This window comes from Salvelinus alpinus, chromosome 10, assembly GCF_045679555.1.
Source record: "Salvelinus alpinus chromosome 10, SLU_Salpinus.1, whole genome shotgun sequence".
In the NCBI taxonomy this organism is placed as follows: domain Eukaryota; kingdom Metazoa; phylum Chordata; class Actinopteri; order Salmoniformes; family Salmonidae; genus Salvelinus; species Salvelinus alpinus.
Window position 1 is genome coordinate 20,377,961 of NC_092095.1, and position 18,707 is coordinate 20,396,667.

Sequence of the window (18,707 nt, forward strand, 5' to 3'; positions counted from 1 at the left end):
CCGCTACACACACACACACACACACACACACACACACACACACACACACACACACACACACACACACACACACACACACACACACACACACACACACACACACACACACACACACACACACACACACACACACACACACACACACACACACACACACATACACACACACACACACACACACACACACACACACACACACACACACACACACTTTCACACACTTTTGTACTCTTCACAAATTCTGCTGCTACTCTGTTTATTATCTATCCTGATTTCCTAGTCACTTTTACCCCTACCTACATGTACATTGACTCGGTACCGCTACTCCTTGTATACAGTATGGCTTCGTTAATAATATTTATTGTGTTACTATTTTCAATTTGTCTTTTCCACATTTTCAACTCCGCGTTGTTGGGAAAGGGTTCATAAGTAAGCATTCGATGGTAAAGTCTACACGTGACAAATACAAATTTGATTTGATACTAATAAAGCCAATGATACATAGGCTACGTCCCAAATGACACCCTACAGTGCAGTACTAGCCTCACAGGCCCTGGGTAGTGTCCTATGTACAAGTGGTGCTAGTGTGTCATTTGTTGACATGAAAAACACACAACAGGACAGTAATTTACCGTTCTGGAATGTAGTAGTAGATTTGAGCTGTATGACTCATGACTTAACTGGGACGTGAGCGGTATGACTCGAGAGACTCAGGAGACTTGTTTAGTTTTCTCCATACCGAAAGTTTATCACCCTCTTCTCATCCTCTTACCTACTTTCCTCTTGCAGCACCTTCCGTTAGCCAACCAACCTCCACAGACCTCTCTAACGGACCTCCACAGACCTCTCTAACGGACCTCCACAGACCTCTCTAACGGACCTCCTCAGACCTCTCTAACGGACCTCCTCAGACCTCTTTAACGGACCTCCTCAGACCTCTCTAACGGACCTCCTCAGACCTCTCTAACGGACCTCCTCAGACCTCTCTAACGGACCTCCTCAGACCTCTCTAACGGACCTCCTCAGACCTCTCTAACGGACCTCCACAGACCTCTCTAACGGACCTCCACAGACCTCTCTGACGGACCTCCACAGACCTCTCTAACGGACCTCCACAGACCTCTCTAACGGACCTCCACAGACCTCTCTAACGGACCTCCACAGACCTCTCTAACGGACCTCCACAGACCTCTCTAACGGACCTCCACAGACCTCTCTAACGGACCTCCTCAGACCTCTCTAACGGACCTCCACAGACCTCTCTAACGGACCTCCACAGACCTCTCTAACGGACCTCCACAGACCTCTCTAACGGACCTCCACAGACCTCTCTAACGGACCTCCACAGACCTCTCTAACGGACCTCCACAGACCTCTCTAACGGACCTCCTCAGACCTCTCTAACGGACCTCCACAGACCTCTCTAACGGACCCCCACAGACCTCTCTAACGGACCTCCACAGACCTCTCTAACGGACCTCCACAGACCTCTCTAACGGACCTCCTCAGACCTCTCTAACGGACCTCCTCAGACCTCTCTAACGGACCTCCACAGACCTCTCTAATGGACCTCCACAGACCTCTCTAACGGACCTCCACAACGGACCTCCAGAGACCTCTAGCTAACGTGAGGTAATGTTCTGGAACATACCAGCTAGCTAGCGTGCAATAGTTCCCCCTACCATTTGTGTCCAAAGCGGACAGTTTTGATTTTTATTGTTTTTAACATCCCTATGTAGACCTACAACTAAAACACATTTTAAATATAAATGTATCTAAACACATACAAACAATTAATTACTGAATAATATCAGGTTCTTTAAATATGATCATTCATGAATTCAACAAAAAAATATGTTGAGATGGAGATTTTATCATCTCCAGAATAGCAAGATTATTAGAATTCCTTCATTAGCCTCACATCTCCTAATCCATAGATTATTAGAATACCTTCATTAGCCTCACATCTCCTAATCCATAGATATGATTAGAATACCTTCATTAGCCTCACATCTCCTAATCCATAGAGATTATTAGAATACCTTCATTAGCCTCACATCTCCTAATCCATAGATATGATTAGAATACCTTCATTAGCCTCACATCTCCTAATCCATAGAGATTATTAGAATTCCTTCATTAGCCTCACATCTCCTAATCCATAGATTATTAGAATACCTTCATTAGCCTCACATCCTAATCCATAGAGATTATTAGAATTCCTTCATTAGCCTCACATCTCCTAATCCATAGAGACATGCTCTGTACAACACAAACCACAGCTAAAATCTATCACCAATTCCATCTCAGACCTGATTGTGGATTGCAACATGCTCTTGTCCATCGTTGAACCCAAGAGCTTTTGTGACTTTATGTCAGTGGTTGATAGCAAATACACCCCCGTGTGTTTATCCTTCAAAAAATTGACAACCTGGTTGCCGACAGGCAGACAAAACTCAAAGACCAGATGGCACAATCTGACCGCGTCTCTGTCTCGGTAGACATATGGTCTGACAGGAAGATGAGAGGATTACTTGGGGTCTCACCGCCCACTGGATTGAAACGGAGAATGAGGCCGTACAGCTGAGGTTTAATCTGTTGTACATGTAACCGCTTTACAGGATCACACACAGGGGAACGAATATGCGAGCAGTTTGATGGCATCTGTGACGAGTATGGGATCAAACGCAAGCTAGATTACATAATATGTGACAATGCAGCTAATATGAGAAAGGCGTTGACAGTGTGCATCCCAGGAGATGAAGAAGACCTTGGTGATCATCATCTACATGACCTGGAAGTTGAAGAACAGGAGACCATCCACACTACTTTGGGTATATATATAAAATAAAAGGTCAACAACAAAGTTTACAGTGTCTTCTACATACATTGCAACTAGTGGTGGGCGATGTGTTGAAGGAGACTAAAAGGTGTCAGTCTAGCTGTTTTCAACGCGTCCAAGATTAGCTCATTGCTCCACACTAGCATCAGTTTAAACGAGGCGTTTGAAGGTAGAGTTTGGAGAGAGTGGGAATCCCTGCTGCAGCGAACACACGCTGGATCTCCACACTGTGAAGGATGGGTATTATTTTATCATTAAAAAAAAAGTTGACCAGTATAGTTCATACTTAGTTTAATTCATTTAAGTTTTACAATTTTTTTAAAATTTAAATTAGTAAACTACTAATAGCAATACTTATCTTTTTTTGTTTCTGTCTTTATTTGTGTTATTCTGCGAGAGGCTTCAGAGACTGGAGGGGCGACCTGTGGATCCAACCACCACTGAGGATGAGGACCGTTCTCTGAGAAATACAACCATTCAAAAGAGAACCGTCTCACTCTCCCAGAAGCTTGGCTGGTGCGTCAAAACTCGCGAATTCAGACAAAGAGATGTACTGGGTTCGCGCTCAAAAAGATGTCGCATATTAAAGCAGACTTCATTATTCAATGTTTTTTATTATTTTCACTGCATCGGGGATATCGTACACTGACTTGTCTGATTTACAGCCTACAGTGTGTAAGTATTTTTTTTGTGTAAAATTACAAACAGCGTTTGTAAAGGGCAACAGATGTGCAGCACTCGCAGACAACACCCCCCCCCCCCCCCCATCCAACAGGCCAAGGCATCACAATCCGGTCTCATCCTCTACCTCAGCGATGTCTTCTTCCTCCACCGCATCCAGAATTACTTTTTGGGGGCCCCCCGTTGCCCTTCCGACGTTCCAAATGTATCCATGCCAAAGACAATGACGCACCAGGAGAGGTACGAGAGGTAAATGAAGATACCCAAAGCAACAATGCCCCTTTTTTAACTTATCAGATAAATAGCTTTCTAATGAACAAATCCATGTTTTAAGAAAAGGGTTATCACTTGTACCGTATACAGTCACAAATCCTTTTCAAGTTAAAAAATCTAACAAATTACTTTTTGTTTTTACAAAATATCAACATTGTAAAGATTTCTTTAGCACCTAGAACTGAAACTCAAATTATTATTCCAGCTTCAGACCTAAAAGTAATTGTATTCCTTTTGTAAATAACCCGTCAGTTAGTACATTTTGTAGACTTCTAGAAAGTGACGTTGACGTACATGTCACGCCCTGGCCTTAGTATTCTTTGTTTTCTTTATTATTTTAGTTAGGTCAGGGTGTGACATGGGGAATGTTTGTGTTTTGGGTGGTTATATGGTAAAGGGGGTGTTGGGTTTAGTGTATGGGTTTGTGTTGAGTGAATGTTTCTAGGTATGTCTATGGTTGAGTGAATGTGTCTAGGTATGTCTATGGTTGCCTGAGTGGTTCTCAATCAGAGACAGATGTCTTTCATTTGTCTCTGATTGGGAGCCATATTTAAGGCAGCCATAGGCATCATGCATTTGTGGGTAATTGTCTATGTCTGTGTCTATGTTGCATGTTTTTGCACTTAGTCATTTATAGCTTCACGTTCGTCTATTTGTTGTTTTGTTTAGTTTTTCTTCTTCTAAATAAAGAGAAGATGTATTTTTCACACGCTGCGCCTTGGTCCTCTCTCTCTCCCTTTGACGATCGTGACAGTACAACTAAAGAAACAAAGTGAAAGTCCTCATTTACAACATCAACACAACGTTTCCAGGAGTCCAACAAACGCTCTTGATGACTTAACGAATGTCAACTTACTAATATACAGAGACCAGATAAGGGAAGTGGGATTGTGATTTCTAATACCAACATGTATATTGAAAAAATGTATAGCATGCTGGAAAATTGAAGTGAATAAAGTCCTCGATAAAGACTGAAAAATAAACGGTTGACAGAACAGGAATTTAAATATATTTCTGTCCCAAAATTAAACCAAATTAATTTCTGAACTACGTTAACTTTAGATCACTATGGAAAATAGCATTAACTCTTCACATTTCTGAGATTTACTTCTTACAAAGAAAGGGACAATCTCTAAGTACTACAATTTACTAAAAACCTACAGATAAAAATACTATATCGACAGCTGATAGTTATCACCCTGTCCCCCTAAAAAGAGGTTAACCAATCTCTTTCCTTGAGCATTTCTTCTGAAAAGGATACCCCTAAACCTGGTTTATTTCTGATGTAGAGGAAACTCTGGACCTGGCTTGATGAAGCTGTAGCGGATAACCTGATCCTGTACCTCTAGTAGCACCATCAGGATGTTTCCCCTGTAGATCCTGTACCTCTAGTAGCACCATCAGGATGTTTCCCCTGTAGATCCTGTACCTCTAGTAGCACCATCAGGATGTTTCCATGTAGATCCTGTACCTCTAATAGCACCATCAGGATGTTTCCCCTGTAGATCCTGTACCTCTAGTAGCACCATCAGGATGTTTCCCTGTAGATCCTGTACCTCTAGTAGCACCATCAGGATGTTTCCCCTGTAGATCCTGTACCTCTAGTAGCACCATCAGGATGTTTCCCCTGTAGATCCTGTACCTCTAGTAGCACCATCAGGATGTTTCCCCTGTAGATCCTGTACCTCTAGTAGCACCATCAGGATGTTTCCCCTGTAGATCCTGTACCTCTAATAGCACCATCAGGATGTTTCCCCTGTAGATCCTGTACCTCTAGTAGCACCATCAGGATGTTTCCCCTGTAGATCCTGTACCTCTAGTAGCACCATCAGGATGTTTCCCCTGTAGATCCTGTACCTCTAGTAGCACCATCAGGATGTTTCCCCTGTAGATCCTGTACCTCTAGTAGCACCATCAGGATGTTTCCCCTGTAGATCCTGTACCTCTAGTAGCACCATCAGGATGTTTCCCCTGTAGATCCTGTACCTCTAGTAGCACCATCAGGATGTTTCCCCTGTAGATCCTGTACCTCTAGTAGCACCATCAGGATGTTTCCCCTGTAGATCCTGTACCTCTAGTAGCACCATCAGGATGTTCCCCCTGTAGATCCTGTACCTCTAGTAGCACCATCAGGATGTTTCCCCTGTAGATCCTGTACCTCTAGTAGCACCATCAGGATGTTTCCCCTGTAGATCCTGTACCTCTAGTAGCACCATCAGGATGTTTCCCCTGTAGATCCTGTACCTCTAGTAGCACCATCAGGATGTTTCCCCTGTAGATCCTGTACCTCTAGTAGCACCATCAGGATGTTTCCCCTGTAGATCCTGTACCTCTAGTAGCACCATCAGGATGTTTCCCCTGTAGATCCTGTACCTCTAGTAGCACCATCAGGATGTTTCCCCTGTAGATCCTGTACCTCTAGTAGCACCATCAGGATGTTTCCCTGTAGATCCTGTACCTCTAGTAGCACCATCAGGATGTTTCCCTGTAGATCCTGTACCTCTAGTAGCACCATCAGGATGTTTCCCCTGTAGATCCTGTACCTCTAGTAGCACCATCAGGATGTTTCCCCTGTAGATCCTGTACCTCTAGTAGCACCATCAGGATGTTTCCCCTGTAGATCCTGTACCTCTAGTAACACCATCAGGATGTTTCCCCTGTAGATCCTGTACCTCTAGTAGCACCATCAGGATGTTTCCCCTGTAGATCCTGTACCTCTAGTAGCACCATCAGGATGTTTCCCCTGTAGATCCTGTACCTCTAGTAGCACCATCAGGATGTTTCCCCTGTAGATCCTGTACCTCTAATAGCACCATCAGGATGTTTCCCCTGTAGATCCTGTACCTCTAGTAGCACCATCAGGATGTTTCCCCTGTAGATCCTGTACCTCTAGTAGCACCATCAGGATGTTTCCCCTGTAGATCCTGTACCTCTAGTAGCACCATCAGGATGTTTCCCCTGTAGATCCTGTACCTCTAGTAGCACCATCAGGATGTTTCCCCTGTAGATCCTGTACCTCTAGTAGCACCATCAGGATGTTTCCCCTGTAGATCCTGTACCTCTAGTAGCACCATCAGGATGTTTCCCCTGTAGATCCTGTACCTCTAGTAGCACCATCAGGATGTTTCCCCTGTAGATCCTGTACCTCTAGTAGCACCATCAGGATGTTCCCCCTGTAGATCCTGTACCTCTAGTAGCACCATCAGGATGTTTCCCCTGTAGATCCTGTACCTCTAGTAGCACCATCAGGATGTTTCCCCTGTAGATCCTGTACCTCTAGTAGCACCATCAGGATGTTTCCCCTGTAGATCCTGTACCTCTAGTAGCACCATCAGGATGTTTCCCCTGTAGATCCTGTACCTCTAGTAGCACCATCAGGATGTTTCCCCTGTAGATCCTGTACCTCTAGTAGCACCATCAGGATGTTTCCCCTGTAGATCCTGTACCTCTAGTAGCACCATCAGGATGTTTCCCCTGTAGATCCTGTACCTCTAGTAGCACCATCAGGATGTTTCCCTGTAGATCCTGTACCTCTAGTAGCACCATCAGGATGTTTCCCTGTAGATCCTGTACCTCTAGTAGCACCATCAGGATGTTTCCCCTGTAGATCCTGTACCTCTAGTAGCACCATCAGGATGTTTCCCCTGTAGATCCTGTACCTCTAGTAGCACCATCAGGATGTTTCCCCTGTAGATCCTGTACCTCTAGTAGCACCATCAGGATGTTTCCCCTGTAGATCCTGTACCTCTAGTAGCACCATCAGGATGTTTCCCCTGTAGATCCTGTACCTCTAGTAGCACCATCAGGATGTTTCCCCTGTAGATCCTGTACCTCTAGTAGCACCATCAGGATGTTTCCCCTGTAGATCCTGTACCTCTAGTAGCACCATCAGGATGTTTCCCCTGTAGATCCTGTACCTCTAGTAGCACCATCAGGATGTTTCCCTGTAGATCCTGTACCTCTAGTAACACCATCAGGATGTTTCCCCTGTAGATCCTGTACCTCTAGTAGCACCATCAGGATGTTTCCCCTGTAGATCCTGTACCTCTAGTAGCACCATCAGGATGTTTCCCTGTAGATCCTGTACCTCTAGTAGCACCATCAGGATGTTTCCCCTGTAGATCCTGTACCTCTAGTAGCACCATCAGGATGTTTCCCCTGTAGATCCTGTACCTCTAATAGCACCATCAGGATGTTTCCCCTGTAGATCCTGTACCTCTAGTAGCACCATCAGGATGTTTCCCCTGTAGATCCTGTACCTCTAGTAGCACCATCAGGATGTTTCCCCTGTAGATCCTGTACCTCTAGTAGCACCATCAGGATGTTTCCCCTGTAGATCCTGTACCTCTAGTAGCACCATCAGGATGTTTCCCCTGTAGATCCTGTACCTCTAGTAGCACCATCAGGATGTTTTCCCTGTAGATCCTGTACCTCTAGTAGCACCATCAGGATGTTTTCCCTGTAGATCCTGTACCTCTAGTAGCACCATCAGGATGTTTTCCCTGTAGATCCTGTACCTCTAGTAGCACCATCAGGATGTTTTCCCTGTAGATCCTGTACCTCTAGTAGCACCATCAGGATGTTTCCCCTGTAGATCCTGTACCTCTAGTAGCACCATCAGGATGTTTCCCCTGTAGATCCTGTACCTCTAGTAGCACCATCAGGATGTTTCCCCTGTAGATCCTGTACCTCTAGTAGCACCATCAGGATGTTTCCCTGTAGATCCTGTACCTCTAGTAGCACCATCAGGATGTTTCCCCTGTAGATCCTGTACCTCTAGTAGCACCATCAGGATGTTTCCCCTGTAGATCCTGTACCTCTAGTAGCACCATCAGGATGTTTCCCTGTAGATCCTGTACCTCTAGTAGCACCATCAGGATGTTTCCCTGTAGATCCTGTACCTCTAGTAGCACCATCAGGATGTTTCCCCTGTAGATCCTGTACCTCTAGTAGCACCATCAGGATGTTTCCCCTGTAGATCCTGTACCTCTAGTAGCACCATCAGGATGTTTCCCCTGTAGATCCTGTACCTCTAGTAGCACCATCAGGATGTTTCCCCTGTAGATCCTGTACCTCTAGTAGCACCATCAGGATGTTTCCCCTGTAGATCCTGTACCTCTAGTAGCACCATCAGGATGTTTCCCCTGTAGATCCTGTACCTCTAGTAGCACCATCAGGATGTTTCCCCTGTAGATCCTGTACCTCTAGTAGCACCATCAGGATGTTTCCCTGTAGATCCTGTACCTCTAGTAGCACCATCAGGATGTTTCCCCTGTAGATCCTGTACCTCTAGTAGCACCATCAGGATGTTTCCCCTGTAGATCCTGTACCTCTAGTAGCACCATCAGGATGTTTCCCCTGTAGATCCTGTACCTCTAGTAGCACCATCAGGATGTTTCCCCTGTAGATCCTGTACCTCTAGTAGCACCATCAGGATGTTTCCCCTGTAGATCCTGTACCTCTAGTAGCACCATCAGGATGTTTCCCCTGTAGATCCTGTACCTCTAGTAGCACCATCAGGATGTTTCCCCTGTAGATCCTGTACCTCTAGTAGCACCATCAGGATGTTTCCCTGTAGATCCTGTACCTCTAGTAGCACCATCAGGATGTTTCCCCTGTAGATCCTGTACCTCTAGTAGCACCATCAGGATGTTCCCCTGTAGATCCTGTACCTCTAATAGCACCATCAGGATGTTTCCCCTGTAGATCCTGTACCTCTAGTAGCACCATCAGGATGTTTCCCCTGTAGATCCTGTACCTCTAGTAGCACCATCAGGATGTTCCCCCTGTAGATCCTGTACCTCTAGTAGCACCATCAGGATGTTTCCCCTGTAGATCCTGTACCTCTAGTAGCACCATCAGGATGTTTCCCCTGTAGATCCTGTACCTCTAGTAGCACCATCAGGATGTTTCCCCTGTAGATCCTGTACCTCTAGTAGCACCATAAGGAGTCCATAAGATCTGCAGAGAAGAATGGGAGAAACTCCCCAAATACAGGTGTGCCAAGCTTGTAGAGTCATACCCAAGAAGACTCGAGGCTGTAATCGCTGCCAAAGGTTCTTCAACAAAGTACTGAGTAAAGGGTCAGAATACTTACGTAAATGTGATATTTCAGTTTTTTTATAATAAATTAGCAAAAATGTTTAAAACAACTTTTTTTGCTTTGTCGTTATTGGGTATTGTGATGTCATTATGGGGCATTGTGATGTCATTATGGGGTATTGTGCTGTCATTATGGGGTATTGTGATGTCATTATGGGGTATTGTGTGTCGATTGACAAGGGAAAAAAACTATTTAATCCATTTTCGAATAAGGCCGTAACGTAAGAAAATGTGAAAAAAGTCAAGGGGTCTGAATACTTCCAGAATGCACTGTATAAATCACATTCAGTATCTATACACGGTTTAAACGAAGAATTAGATTTCACCTCCTTCCCATAAACCACATTTAGACTGTTAAACAAGAACACTGTTGTCACATTCTGACCTTTCTTTTCCCTTGTTTTGTCTTTATTTAGTATGGTCAGGGCGTGAGTTGGGGTGGGCAGCCTATGTTATTTGATTCTATGTTTAGGTTTGTTCATTTAGCCTGATATGGTTCTCAATCAGAGGCAGGTGTTTTGCATTGTCTCTGATTGGGAACCATATTTAGGTTGCCTGTTTTCACTGTTGGTTTGTGAGTGTTTGTCTTCCGTGTCAGTGTTTGTTCGCCACACGGTACTGTTTCGGTTAGTTCTTTTGTTATTTTGTATTGTGTCTTGTTTTCGTGGATTATATTAAAACATGGAAACTTACCACTCTGCGTATTGGTCCTCCGATCCTTCTCGCCTCTCCTCGTCAGATGAGGAGGAAGAGATAGACAGCCGTTACAACTGTCTATATCAGATTTTACATATCGTTTATGAGTTGTCCCCACATATTTATGAACAGCTGTGCCTCATATCCTTAGTGGTCTCATGAATTAATATGATGTATTTAGGTGAGCGGACACCTGGGGAGGTTGATTTGTGAGTTGCCCTTCATGCCCGCTCCCATACCTCTATAACTCTGTATGTTTTTCTGTGACTCATTTGTATACAGGTAGACCAGAAAAAACCATGTTCCTGATTGGCTGATGAGTGACAACCCTGATTAGAACCACCTGCTGCTCATCGGTTGTTTCTTTACAAATGCTGTTTTGAATTCAAACAAAATTTGACCTACACACTGAAGAAGGCTGTAAAGCCGAAACGTCTGTGTACGCGATGCAGTGAAAATAATAAAAGAAAAACATTGAATAATGAAGTAAGCTTTTTATGCCACATCTTTTTGAGTGTCTCTTTGTTTGTCTGACCAGTTAACCATTGACTTGAGGACTCGAAACCCCAAAATTAGGGACTTGTGACTTGCGAAATGATGACTTGGTCCCATCTCTGCATCAGACATGTTGTTTAGTTTACAGACGAACACAACAAACCATGCAGTATAATAACATCAAATCAAATCAAATTGTATTGCAGGTGTAGCGAAATGCTTGTGTTCGTAGCTCCAACAGTGCAGTAATATCTAACAATTCACAACAATACACACACATCTAAAAGTAAAAGAATGGAATTAAGAAATATATAAATATTAGAATGAGCAATGTCAGAGTGGCATTGACTAAAATACAGTAGAATAGAATACAGTATATACATATGAGATGAGTAATGCAGTATGTAAACATCGTGCATGTTGTTTAGTTTACATGTTAACACAACAAACCATGGAGTCCATGTCTCATATTCTAATAACATCATACCAGAGATATGGACGCTTGCCACTCTTGGACTTGAGTATTTATGACTCGTGACTTAACTTGTACTTGAGTATTTATGACTCATGACTTAACTTGGACTTTAGTATCTATGAATCGTGACTTATCTTGGACATGAGTATTTATGACTCATGACTTAACTTGGACTTTAGTATCTATGACTCAACTTGGACTTGAGTGTTTATGACTCGTGACTTAACTTGGACTTGAGTATTTATGACTCGTGACTTAACTTGGACTTGAGTATTTATGACTCATGACTTAACTTGGACTTTAGTATCTATGAATCGTGACTTATCTTGGACCTGAGTATTTATGACTCATGACTTAACTTGGACTTTAGTATCTATGACTCAACTTGGACTTGAGTGTTTATGACTCGTGACTTAACTTGGACTTGAGTATTTATGACTCGTGACTTAACTTGGACTTGAGTATTTATGACTCGTGACTTAACTTGGACTTGAGTATTTATGACTCATGTCTTAACTTGGACTTGAGTATCTATGACTCGTGACTCAACTAGGACTTGAGTATCTATGACTCATGACTTAACTTGGACTTGAGTATTTATGACTCAACTTGGACTTGAGTATTTATGACTCGTGACTTAACTTGGACTTGAGTATCTATGACTCGTGACTCAACTAGGACTTGAGTATCTATGACTCATGACTTAACTTGGACTTGAGTATTTATGACTCAACTTGGACTTGAGTATTTATGACTCATGACTTAACTTGGACTTTAGTATCTATGACTCGTGACTCAACTAGGACTTGAGCTGTATGACTCGTGATTTAACTTGGACTTAATCTGTATGACTCATGACTTCACTTGTACTTGAGTATTTATGACTCATGTCTTAACTTGGACTTTAGTATTTATGACTCGTGATTTAACTTGGACTTGATCTGTATGACTCATGACTTCACTTGGACTTGAGTATCTATGACTCATGTCCATGGAGTTTTTTTTCCCACACTGAGTGACAACCCCATATCAACCTGTCAAACTTGAAACAGCATTTTAAATAATCAGATGATTTCATATTATCAGACATCATAGTCCAGGGATCACCAACTGGATTCACCTGTGGGCCAATTGTTTCTTGAACGGATGGCCTGGGGGGACAGAACATAAATACAAACATATTTTAGATTACAAAATGACTGCAAAAAGCCTAAACAGATATAATAATTGACTAAAACATAATTATTTTTAACATAGCTTACATTTGTGATTGTTGGATCTCCCGAGTGGTACAGCAGTCTAAGGCACTGCATCTCAGTGCAAGAGGTGTCACTACAGTCCCTGTTTTGAATCCAGGCTGCATCACATCCGGCTGTGATTGGGAGTCCATTAGGGCGGCGCACAATTGGCCCAGCTTCATCTGGGTTTGGCTGGGGAAGGCCGTCATTGTAAATAAGAATTTGTTCTTAACTGACTTGCCGAGTTAAATAAAGGTTACATACATTTAAAAAATATGAATACAAAATCACTTTTTTTTTCTGAGCTTTTTTGTTGCTCAGAAAACTATGGGGACAAAATAAAATCACAAGTGGGCCACCAATTGGTGAACCCTGTCTATGTCTGGAGCAGTATTGTAAAAGGAGCATGTGTTATGATAGCTAACTGCTGTCTGAGTTTGACACTGTAAAGGGCTGATGAAGCGATGCTAAGCTAATCTAGCTATGCGAGGAATGGAAAGATGATGTAAGCGATGCTAGGCTAGCTATGCTAGGCATGGAAAGATACTGTAAGCGATGCTAATCTAAGCCTGCTATGGTAGGCATGGAAAGATACTGTAAGCAATAATATGCTAAGCTAGCTATGCTAGGCATGGAAATATACTGTAAGCGATGATAAGCCAGGCTAGCTATGCTATGCATGGAAAGTGGATCTCCTTAATACTGATGTCTTAGCAACATCAGTTGAAAAACACTTGGTACCGATATCCCCTCGATGTTTCCGAGACTTAATCCAATTTCAGCTTGAAGCTTGACTGCCCAAGCCGTGTGTATTGTTGGTGTCGGGCTCTGAAGTAGGTTAAAATGATTTGTTAGGAAGTCAAATGGCACTCTATTCCCCATAATGCACTACTTTAGACCAGGGCCCATAATGTACTACTTTAGACCAGGGCCCATAGTGTACTACTTTAGACCAGGGCCCATAGTGTACTACTTTAGACCAGGGCCCATAGTGCACTACATTAGACCAGGGCCCATAGTGTACTACTTTAGACCAGGGCCCATGGTGCGCTACTTTAGACCAGGGCCCATAGTGCACTACATTAGACCAGGGCCCATAGTGTACTACTTTAGACCAGGGCCCATGGTGCGCTACTTTAGACCAGGGCCCATAGTGCACTACTTTAGACCAGGGCCCATAGTCCACCACTTTAGACCAGGGCCCATAGTGTACTACTTTAGACCAGGGCCCATAGTGCACTACTTTAGACCAGGGCCCATAGTGCACTACTTTAGACCAGGGTCCATAGTGCACTACTTTAGACCAGGGCCCATAGTGCACTACTTTAGACCAGGGCCCATAGTGTACTACTTTAGACCAGGGCCCATAGTGCACTACATTAGACCAGGGCCCATAGTGTACTACATTAGACCAGGGCCCATAGTGCACTACTTTAGACCAGGGCCCATAGTGTACTACATTAGACCAGGGCCCATAGTGCCCATTCACCTCCATTTAACACAGAAGCCTCATTCACCTCCATTTAACACAGAAGCCTCATTCACCTCCATTTAACACAGAAGCCTCATTCACCTCCCTTTAACACAGAAGCCTCATTCACCTCCATTTAACACAGAAGCCTCATTCACCTCCATTTAACACAGAAGCCCCATTCACATCTATTTAACACAGAAGCCCCATTCACCTCCATTTAACACAGAAGCCTCATTCACCTCCATTTAACACAGAAGCCCCATTCACCTCCATTTAACACAGAAGCCCCATTCACGTCCATTTAACCCAGAAGCCCCATTCATCTCCATTTAACCCAGAGACTCTGATCTCTCCCTCTGTTGTGAAATATAAACGTTGGTTTTCTCTTCCCCAGACCAGACCAGCCACCCTTGATCAGTCAATGAATCTGTGGTAGAGGCCAGAAACCCCATACAGTACAGTATAACACACACACACACACACACACACACACACACACACACACACACACACACACACACACACACACACACACACACACACACACACACACACACACACACACACACACACACACACACACACACACACACACACACACACACACACTGTTGTTACAGCAGGGTTAATAAATTAATCTAACAGCTTCTGGCAGAGTGTGAAAACAGGCCAAGGCCCAAACATCACCTCACATTAAATATGGAGGGAAATACTAGCCATCAGGGAGATAGGCTGGTGAGTCTGTCTGGCTGCCAAGCTGTTGTCCCTCACATTCCCCTGGTAGGGATCTGTGATGACTGGAGCTAGTAAATCCGGGGAGGGGGAGGGGGGAGGGGGGGGGGGGTCATGCGGAGCAGTGGACGGTGTAGTAGTAAAACCAGCAACCAAGGTTCAATCCACGTGTAAATCCTTCCCACTGTTATCTGGCTCATTTTATGTAACTGTAGCTCACCATTTTAGTTCATGACTGGGACCCACAACTGTAGCTACCCCATTTTAGTTAATGGCTGGGACCCACAACTGTAGCTACCCCATTTTAGTTAATGACTGGGACCCACAACTGTAGCTACCCCATTTTAGTTCATGACTGGGACCCACAACTGTAGCTACACCATTTTAGTTAATGGCTGGGACCCACAACTGTAGCTACCCCATTTTAGTTCATGGCTGGGACCCACAACTGTAGCTACACCATTTTAGTTAATGGCTGGGACCCACAACTGTAGCTACCCCATTTTAGTTAATGGCTGGGACCCACAACCGTAGCTACCCCATTTTAGTTAATGGCTGGGACCCACAACTGTAGCTACCCCATTTTAGTTAATGACTGGGACCCACAACTGTAGCTACACCATTTTAGTTAATGGCTGGGACCCACAACTGTAGCTACCCCATTTTAGTTAATGGCTGGGACCCACAACTGTAGCTACCCCATTTTAGTTAATGGCTGGGACCCACAACTGTAGCTACAACATTTTAGTTAATGGCTGGGACCCACAACTGTAGCTACCCCATTTTAGTTAATGGCTGGGACCCACAACTGTAGCTACCCCATTTTAGTTCATGGCTGGGACCCACAACTGTAGCTACACCATTTTAGTTCATGGCTGGGACCCACAACTGTAGCTACCCCATTTTAGTTAATGGCTGGGACCCACAACTGTAGCTACCCCATTTTAGTTAATGGCTGGGACCCACACCTGTAGCTACCCCATTTTAGTTAATGGCTGGGACCCACAACTGTAGCTACACCATTTTCAAAAGAGAGTAAGTAGGAGGGGATGATCTCTCCCTCTGTTTTGGGCCTTACACCTTCTTTGACTAGGCTACTTGCTGAATCCTCGACCCTCGTAAAATGTGAAGTGACCATCTTACATATATTCTGGTTGCCAGGATCACAGTAGTCATAGAAACGAGAACATAGAAAATGGCAACTGTTTTCTATAGCAGGTGTGTGTGGTTTGAAATATAGCAGTGTTGTATGCGAGCATAACTGTAAGTCGCTTTGGATAAAAGTGTCTGTAGATGGCATATATTATATTATTATAGCAGCCCCTATAAAGGTAGCATATGCTTATAAGGCTGTGGTTTATATTTGTGACTCACGGGGAGGGCTAGTAGGGGATCGTCTGTCTGTATGAATGGGATCCAGCATCATGTGCGGTGGTGTCAGAGTATTAGCAGAGATATCCTATACTATTGGTACCAAGCCAAGCCCTGTCTGCTCACTTCCTGGTTACCACTAGTGGGTCATGAAGAGCACTAGTCCATTCCACCTCCGCTCACGACTCTACATCAGCGTAACGGTTTTCTTCCAGGGGTGAAGGAGAGGACCAAAGTGCAGCGCGGCTAGTGTTAAACATGTTTAATAAAGAACAAGTGAAACACTACAAACAACAATACAAAATAACAAATGTGCAAAAACCGAGACAGACCTATCTGGTGCAGACAATCACAGAGACAGGAAACAAACACCCACAAAATCCCAACACAAAACAAGCCTCCTATATATGATTCTCAATCAGGGACAACGATTACCATCTGCCTCTGATTGAGAACCATATTAGGCTGGACATAGAAACAGACAAACTAGACACACAACATAGAATTCCCACCCAGCTCACGTCCTGACCAACACTAAACAAGCAAAACACATAATAACTCTGGTCAGGACGTTACAATCAGTCTCAGATTACAGTATAACAAAGAACATATTACAAAGCAGGATTCATTAGTTAGCCGGCTGACTTTGACAAACAACCAGAAATAACTATTGGTTTTCTATACTTCGTTAAAAAAGTTTAAAAACTTAGATATGTGTTTTTGTTTGTCGAATCAAATTAGACCATGTCTACTTTTTAAGCTTATCATTAAAAAAAAATAAGTTTAAAGTTACATCAGAAGGTATTGATTCACCTCTGTAGTATTCCTCCCAGAGGAAAAGACACAGCGAACATGACCTTTTTATATCAAAACTCAGAATGGATCAGACCTGGGTTCAAATATCTCAATTACTTTCACATACGTTCAAAGTAAATATTCAGAAATATTTTATTTGAAAACACAAGTAGTTTGAATATTTTAAATATATTTGGAAATACACTTGGAAAGTATTTGAAAATACTAAAATACAATTACTCAAATAGAACCCCATGCATTTAACCCCAGGCTTCTGACAATAGTATTTGAGACAACTAATATTTACATTTGATACATTTGGTTTCACAAATAACCATTCAAATAAAAGTACTAGTTTTGTGCTGTGTATTTGAAAATACTTATGTATTGTATATCATGTATATCAGATACTAAAATACACATTATATTTGAACCTAGGTCTGGATTGGATAAACACTTAGTCGAACGTCTCATTGGGTGAGAGGAGGGAGGAGACTGGTGTCACTGGAGGCTGGTGTCACTGGAGGCTGGTGTCACTGGAGACTGGTGTCACTGGAGACTGGTGTCACTGGAGGCTGGTGTCACTGGAGACTGGTGTCACTGGAGGCTGGTGTCACTGGAGGCTGGTGTCACTGGAGACTGGTGTCACTGGAGACTGGTGTCACTGGAGGCTGGTGTCACTGGAGACTGGTGTCACTGGAGGCTGGTGTCACTGGAGACTGGTGTCACTGGAGGCTGGTGTCACTGGAGACTGGTGTCACTGGAGGCTGGTGTCACTGGAGACTGGTGTCACTGGAGGCTGGTGTCACTGGAGACTGGTGTCACTGGAGGCTGGTGTCACTGGAGACTGGTGTCACTGGAGGCTGGTGTCACTGGAGACTGGTGTCACTGGAGACTGGTGTCACTGGAGGCTGGTGTCAGTGGAGACTGGTGTCACTGGAGACTGGTGTCACTGGAGACTGGTGTCACTGGAGGCTGGTGTCACTGGAGGCTGGTGTCACTGGAGACTGGTGTCACTGGAGGCTGGTGTTTGTGACACAGACTCTGTCACAAATGGTACCCTATTCCCTACATAGTATACTACTTTAGATCAGAGTTGGTACCCTATTCCCTACATAGTACATTACTTTAGATCAGAGTTGGTACCCTATTCCCTACATAGTACACTACTTTAGATCAGAGTTGGTACCCTATTCCCTAAATAGTGCACTACTTTAGATCAGAGTTGGTACCCTATTCCCTACATAGTACACTACTTTAGATCAGAGTTGGTACCCTATTCCCTACATAGTGCACTACTTTAGATCAGAGTTGGTACACTATTCCCTACATAGTGCACTACTTTAGATCAGAGTTGGTACCCTATTCCCTACATAGTGCACTACTTTAGACCAGTGCTCTGATCAAAAGTAGTGCACTATTTAGGGAAAAGGGTGATATTTGGAATGCAGTGTGCAGACTGTTCACAGGCCTGTCCACATGAAAAATACTATAGTATACCATGGTATAAATACTATAGTATTCACTGCACTG

At 43.7% G+C, this 18,707-nt stretch overlaps 1 protein-coding gene across 2 annotated transcripts in view; it reads left to right on the forward strand.

Annotated features, from left to right (window-relative positions):
* Nucleotides 1-18,707, forward strand: part of sgk3 (serum/glucocorticoid regulated kinase family member 3) — a 1,016,194-nt gene that overhangs the window by 575,216 nt on the left and 422,271 nt on the right. The window lies entirely within an intron of this gene.